Source organism: Rhinopithecus bieti, unplaced genomic scaffold (genome assembly GCF_001698545.2).
Source record: "Rhinopithecus bieti isolate Rb0 unplaced genomic scaffold, ASM169854v2 scaffold_13029, whole genome shotgun sequence".
Lineage (NCBI taxonomy): Eukaryota > Metazoa > Chordata > Mammalia > Primates > Cercopithecidae > Rhinopithecus > Rhinopithecus bieti.
Window position 1 is genome coordinate 3,994,239 of NW_016807982.1, and position 8,020 is coordinate 4,002,258.

At 42.1% G+C, this 8,020-nt stretch overlaps 1 protein-coding gene across 1 annotated transcript in view; it reads left to right on the forward strand.

The window, feature by feature from the left end:
• The window catches only part of THRAP3 (thyroid hormone receptor associated protein 3), a 95,488-nt gene that overhangs the window by 19,522 nt on the left and 67,946 nt on the right, over positions 1–8,020 (forward strand). The window lies entirely within an intron of this gene.

Sequence of the window (8,020 nt, forward strand, 5' to 3'; positions counted from 1 at the left end):
TATATATATATATATATATATATATGTATACATATACACATACACACATATACATGTATATGTACACATACACACACACACATAAATAAAACATGTTCTTACAAATGCCCAGGTCATGTTTACCAACAGAAATTCTTTTACTTAATGTGTGGGTATTTTGCATTGTGATATTTAATGAAGACATTAACATGAGTAGAAGGCTGACTTAAATTTAAGATCTGCTAAAATTTTCTTTTTTTTTGAGACGGAGTCTCACTCTTTTGCCCAGGCTGGAATGCAGTGGCGTGATCTTGGCTCACTGCAATCTCCACCTCCTGGGTTCAAGCACTTCTCCTGCCTCAGCCTCCAGAGTAGCTAGAACTACAGGCACCCACCACCATCCCTGACTACTTTTTGTATTTTTAGTAGAGATGGGGTTTTGCCATGTTAGTCAGGCTGGCCTCGAATTCCTGACCTCAAGTGATCCACCTACCTCGGCCTCCCATAGTACTGGGATTACAGGTGTGAGCCACTGTGCCTGGCCAAGATCTGCTAAAATTAATTGTCATGGTTTTACTTCTGGTGGCTGTGGAAGCTACTTATTTTCTTTGGATGTCATTAGATGTCTTAGCTCTTGAAGTACAACTTTAATGCTATATGGATTTTGCCATTTTGCTAACAGTGGTATGCTCCATGCATCCGCCATCCCACTGGAATTATTTATTCCATTCATAATAATTTTTGGTATAAACCTAACTGATGAAGCTTCCGGGTATTTAGGTCTACATTCTACTTCCAGGTTATGTATTCTGCTTTCATGTTTTTGTTTGTTCATTTATTTGTTTTTTGAGACAAGGTCTCACTCTCCCACAGTACAGTGGCACAAACATACGAACTCCTGGGTCCAAATGATCCTCCTGCCTCAACCTGTGGAGTAGCTGCGACTACAGGTGTGCGCCACGATGCCTGGCTAATTTTCTTTATATTTTGTAGAGAGCAGGTCTTGCCATGTTGTCAGGTTGATCTTGAACTCCTGGGCTGAGGTGATCTTCCCACCTTAGCCTCTCGAAGTGCTGGGATTACAGGTGCGAGTCATCTGTTTTGATTTTTCTTTTTTTTTTTGAGATGGAGTCTCGCTCTGTTCCCCAGGCTGAAGTGCAGTGGCGGGATCTCCACTCACTGCAAGCTCCACCTCCTGGGTTCATGTCATTCTCCTGCCTTGGCCTCCCGAGTAGCTGGGACTACAGGCACCCGCCACCACGCCCAGCTAATTTTTTGTATTTTTAGTAGAGATGAGGTTTCACCATGTTAGCCAAGATGGTCTCAATCTCCTGACCTCGTGATCCGCCTGCCTCGACTTCCCAAAGTGCTGGGATTACAGGCATGAGCCACTGCGCCTGGTCTCTGTTTTGGTTTTCTAAGGCATGTAGATAGATTTGTCAGTCTTTACCTTTATGGTTTATACTCATAGAATTTTGTTTGAAATCCTTCCTCACCCTGAATTCATACAGATATTCTCTTCTGTTCTAAAAATTTTAAAGCTTTTCACAGTTAGTATTTTTTTTTTAATTGCTTATTTCATTTTATTTTGAGACAGACTGGGCGTGGTGGCTTTCACATGTAATCCTACCACTTTGGGAAGCTGAGGCAGGAGGATTACTATGATCATGCCACTGCATTCCAGCCTGGGTGAGAGTAAGACCCCATCTCTTAAAACAAAAATAGAAAGCTGATTGTGGTAAGCTGCTAACATTGCTTATAAATGCTTTGGAAATAAGATGCATTTTGTGAGGAACTTTATATTTAAGAATGACTAAGTGGCCTTGGGATTGATCTTTTGTGGGAAGGAAGAGGGTTGCCATTTGTTAATGGTGTTTATAAATTGCTGTTGGATTACTATAAGCTGCAAAGCAGCTACTAATTTATTTTCTGGAACAGGAGAATCGGATAATATGGACATTTTGGATAGGCATCTTTTTAATTTTTAGAGATTTCCAACATTGGTAAGATTATTTCTAATTAGGAAGTTTGGTTGAAAATAAGTTTCTGAACTCTGTGTCAAATCTAGTAGCTACTTCCAATTTGTAGTTAAAAAAAGAAAAAGTCTTCAAAGGTTGAATGTGCCTTCATGGATTCTCCAGCATGAGCAAACTAACATATCTAAAACCGAATTCAAAATTTCATCTGGATTATACCTTCTTAGCTTTACTATACTCAATGTCAAACTGATTTCTTAGTCACTTAGTTTTGAAACCTCCTCTTTGTCACTTCTAAGTCTCGTCAGTTACTTGTTGAATGCCGTGTGTGTAAAGCAATTTCAGATTTCAATCCTGTGAGTTCTCATTTCCATTGCTATTGGATGCCTGGTGAGGAAAGCTCCTTTTTTCATATCTACCTGTACAATTTTACCTTTTTTTTTTTTTCCCGAGATGGAGTCTCGCTCTGTCGCCAGGCTGGAGTGTAGTGGCTCGATCTCCGCTCACTGCAAGCTCCGCCTCCTGGGTTCACCCCATTCTCCTGCCTCAGCCTTTTTTTTTTTGTATTTTTAGTAGAGACGGGGTTTCACCATGTTGGCCAGGATGGTCTTGAACTCCTGACCTTGTGATCCACCTGCCTTGGCCTCCCAAAGTGCTGGGATTACAGGCGTGAGCCACTGTGCCTGGCCAGAGCCAGGTTAACTACTAAGTCTTCCTCCTGAAAACTTTACTTTGTTCCTCTAGTTGTAAGTGTGTACCATTCTGGTAGTGCTCAATTCTGACATGTATTATATAGATCTCTGTGTATGACACCGTCTCTCCCAATCTTTTTGTTTGTTTGTTTGTTTGTTTTTTTTGAGATGGAATCTCACTCTGTTGCCCGGGCTGGAGTACACTGGCACAATCTTGGCTCACTGCACCCTCCGCATCCCAGGTTCAAGTGATTCTCCTGCCTTAGCCTCTTGAGTAACTGGGATTACAGGCCCATGTCATCATGCCCGCTAATTTTTTTTTATTTTTAGTAGAGACTAGGTTTCACATGTTGGCCAGGCTGCTTTCAAACTCCTGACCACAGGTGATCTCCCCACCTCAGCCTCCCAAAGTGCTGGCATTACAGACGTAAGCCACCACGCCTGGCTCCCTCCCCCAATCTTACAGGTAAACAAACTCCTTAAAGACCTTAAATATGATAGGTACATGTCTTGCTGACTGAATGATTTTGTTCCAGGGTCTGTTCACCTCAAACCTGATAGCTTCCTAACTTTATCTTGCCCATCCTGATCCATCCCCTTATCCCAACAGTTTGCCTGCTTAGAAACATGCAGTGGCTTCCCATTTGCAGAGATAAAGTTCACTTTTCTTTTTACTTGGCATTTGAGGGTAGTTGTGTTTTGGTTCTTCCCTTGGGTAAATGTGTCTCTCATTCTTTGGCTCTTGATCATTGCATTTTAATAGCCCTTGAACAGTTATATTTGCTTTTCCAGCTAGGACTTTTTATATTTAGCTACCTCCTCCCCCCACCCACCAAAATCACATATCTTTCAGTCAGTAGCAATTTTGAATAAATTTAAGATTATAGTACATCTGATAATAAGAAGTAACCTGAATGCGTATCTGTGCTTATAGTTGTTCTAAGTACTTTCTTGTTGTTCTAAGTACTTTCTTTTTTTTTTTTTTTTTTGAGGCAGAGTCTTGCTCTGTCACCCAGGCTGGAGTGCAGTGGTGCAATCTCGGCTCACTGCAAGCTCCGCCTCCCAGGTTCACGCCTCAGCCTCCCGAGTATCTGGGACTGCAGGCACCTGCCACCACACCTGGCTAATTTTTTGTATCTTTAGTAGAGACGGGGTTTCACTGTGCTAGCCAGGATGGTCTTGATCTCCTGACCTCGTGATCCGCCCGCCTCGGCCTCCCAAAGTGCTGGGATTACAGGTGTGAGCCACCGTGCCTGGCTGAGTACTTTCCATGTATTAACCATTTAATTATTCCCTACAATCCTAGGGGGAGGTATGATTATAATCTGCATTTTACGGATGGAAGTGAGGCAAGGAAAGATGAAACAGATCCAGGATTGCACAATAAAGGGGGTAGAGCTGAATTCAATCCCAGAGTCTGGTCCTAGAGCATGTAAATCTTTGTCCATTTTTTCATGGAACTCCAAGGCAACTGGGGCAGGCAGACTGGTGCATGAGAGTATAAACAGTACTGTATCTGTGAGAATCTCAAGCACAGTATATAGGAATATGTAGAGTGAGGTCTTGTCATTGGGGAAAAGTGGAGCGATCTTAGCTCACTGCAACCTCTGCCTCCTGGGTTCAAGCAATTCTCCTGCCTCAGCCTCCTGAGTAGCTGGGACTACAGGTGCATGCCACCATGCCTGCAAATTTTTGTATTTTATATTATAGAGACGGGGTTTCACCATGTTGGCCAGATTGGTCCCGAACTCCTGATCTCGTTATCTCTCCGCCTTGTCATCCCAAAGTGCTGGGATTATAGGTGTGAGCCACCGTGCCCAGCCTTTTCTTTTAAAAAATAATATGGGCTGGGCGCGGTGGCTCACACCTGTAATCCAGCACTTTGGGAGACTGAAGCGGGTGGATCACGAGGTCAGGAGATTGAGACCATCTTGGTTAACACAGTGAAACCCCGTCTCTACTAAAAATACAAAAAAAATTAGTCGGGTGTGGTGGTGGGCGCCTCTAGTCCCAGCTACTGGGGAGACTGAGGCAGGAGAATGGCGTTAACCCAGGAGGTGAAGCTTGGAGTGAGCCGAGATCCCGCCACTGCACTTCAGCCTGGGCGACAGAGCGAGACTCTGTCTCAAATAAATAAATAAATAAATAAATAAATAAATAAATAAGTAACATTACAGGCATCACTGCATATTTATCAAAATTGTATAAATGGTTCTTTTTCTAATTTTCTGAAAAAAATTGTTTGATAACATACATTGTTCACATTATAACTTTTGCAAAAACATTGAGGGCTCAAGGGCCTTTCTTAGTCTTTTTTTTTTTTTAATTAACTTTTTTGGCTGGGTGTAATGGCTCACCCCTGTAATCCCAGCACTTGGGGAGGCTGAGGCGGGCGAATGACGAGGTCAGGAGTTCCAGACCAGCCTGGCCAACATGGTGAAACACCTTTTCTACTAAAGATACAAAAATTAGCTGTGCGTGGTGGCAGGCACCTGTCATCCCAGCTACTCGGGAGACTGAGGCAGGAGAAGCTCTTGAACCCAGGATGCACAGGTTACAGTTAGCTGAGATGGAGTCAGTGCACTCCAGGCTGGGCGACAGAGCGAGACTCTGTCTCAAAAAAACAAATTAACTTTTTTTTTTTTTGAGTTGAAGTCTAGCTCTGTCACCCAGGCTGGAGTGCAATGGCGTGATCTTGGCTCACTGCAACCTCTGCCTCCTGGGTTCAAGCTATTCTCCCACCTCAACCTCCTCAGTGACTGGGATTACAGGCGTGTGCCACTATACTCCACTAATTTTTTGTATTTTTAGTAGATACGGGGTTTCACCATGTTGGTCAGGCTGGTCTTGAACTTCTAAGCTCAAGTGATCCGTCCACCCTGGCCTTCCAAAGTGCTGAGATTACAGGCATGAGTCACCGCACCTGACCTGAATGTTCTTAATGTCACTGAACTGTACATATAAAAATGATTAAAATGGTCAGTTGTATGTTATGGCACTGGAGATATAAAAAGGAATTTGATCTGATACCTGCCCTCAAGGAGTAGTTTACTTATAAAGTGCATGACCACTGGTTTTCAAGGAAATAGAGGCTGAAGTGGTAAGGAAATGCTGGTAGCTCATAAAAGTTTTGTGATGTGATAAAAAGATAAGTTTTGGGAAAGTAGTCATTATGAGTTCTTGACAATTCAGTCTGATCTACTGGGCTGGGATAACTCGGATGGAAAAGTTACTTTGCCCCAACCTCTCTGCACAGCCCGAGAACATGAGTTTAAAAACCACTGGTCTAGATAGAAACGTTCAGGTGCATCAGTTGGCATGTTTGATTCTTCTCTGTGTGCCTCATTAAGAACTTGAGGCACAGAATGATAGGGTTATTTAAGGAGCAGACTCATTCAACCTGGAATTAGGCATAGGCTTGGGTTTGTTGTTGACAGAGCATACTGCTCTTTTCATAGGTTTTGAAGATCGAATTATTGTCTTACATTCTGAGTTTGCCATAAAGCTAAATTCTGAATTCTCATGACAATGTAGTTGTTTAATGACCACGTGACTACCCAAAGCAGCTCGTGGAAGTCATGTATTTTCACTGTCATTTTGATACTGGCCCAATTAACAATATTTATTGAGTACTCCTTTGTGCCAAGCACTTTTTTGAGAACTTTATACATATATTAATTTACTCAGTGTTCAACAACACTGTGAAGTGGGAACAGTTTTACAGATAAGGGACCACAGATAGTGAGATTTAATTAAATAACTTATCCAGGGTCTCACAACTAGTAGTTGGTGGAGTTGGGAATCAAACATAGGCTTCAGAGCCAGATGTGCTCTTATTATTTATTGATCAGCTGCTTTGGAAATTGCTTTGGGATGACTAATTACTGACTTTTGCGTTACTCTGAGTTGCTGGGCATAAATATTAAAAAATATCAGTTCCTGCCATTTGGGAGCCTTACAGTTTTGAGAATTACTATTCATTAGGGTTTATTATTATTATTATTATTTTTGAGATGGAGTTTTGCTCGTTGCCCAGGCTGGGGTGCAGTGGCATGATCTTGGCTCACACAACCTCTGCTTCCTGGGTTGAAGCAATTCTCCTGACTCAGCCTCCCAAGTAACTGGAATTGTAGGCATGTGCCACCATGCCGCGCTAATGGTGTGCTTTAGTAGAGACGGGGTTTCAGCGTGTTGATCAGGCTGACCTGGAACTTCTGACCTCAAGTGATCCACCTGCCTTGGCCTCCCAAAGTATAGGCGTGAGCCACCGTGCCTGGCCAGGGTTTATTCTTATTGGTCATCTGTACTAAATGCATTTGTTAGACAAATGATGAAGAAAATGGGTTAACAATCTTTCTCTCCAAAGGGTCAGGTACTTTAGGCTTTGCTGGCCAAGAGGCAAAGTTGAGACTGCTATGTGGGTACTTACATGACAAGAGAGAAAACAAATTTGCACAAAGTTTTTATTTCAAAATACAATAATCAGGCTGGGCACAGTGCCTCACACCTGCAATCCCAGCACTTTGGGAGGCTAAGGCAGGCAGATCACCTGAGGTCAGTTCAAGACCAGCTTCGCCAACATGATGAAACCCCGTCTCTACTAAAAATACAAAAAATCAGCCAGGCGTGGTGGCGCACGCCTGTAATCCCAGCTGCTCGGGAGGCTGAGGCACAAGAATCTCTTGAATCTGGAGGACAGATGTTGCACTGAGCCAAGGCCACACCACTGCACGCCAGCCTGGGTAACAGTGAGACTCTGTCTCAAAAGATATTTATAGATATGCATATATGTATCTGTAAATGTAAATAATGAGTATAATTTTTATAATAACAGGTCTGTAAGAATGGAATTCTGCTTTTGGGGAATACAATTCCACTTAGTTGGGGATCCAAGTTAGCATTGCCTTTCAAAATTGAGGGCAAATATTTTTGTTAATGCTGATTTGTTGTGAAGTTTTGTATGTGTCATCTTTGAAAATGTCTTCACGCAGATGGGTACTGCCAAATACTTATATTAATCTGTGAGCATGTGATTTTAATTGAGCAGATTTATCTTTTGGAAGGCACAGAAGTGTGTTAGATTCTTGATATTTGTCTTTTAGCATACCGTAACATTGCAGATAAATCACTTCCAATTGAAGATTAGATGGAAGCTCCTTAACTGCACAGTTAGATTTTGAAATATGGAGATTTACTTTACACATGCATTGAGACTGGAAATATGCTGGAACTGTAGTTTGAGTTCAGAAAATCTGCTTCAAATTTGTGTGGGGATGGAGATACCACTTCTTGTTCAACTTTTGACAGTATGAGAAGTGAATAAAGTAATTTGACATTTTTTTTTTTTTTTTTTTTTTTTTTTTTTTTTTTTTT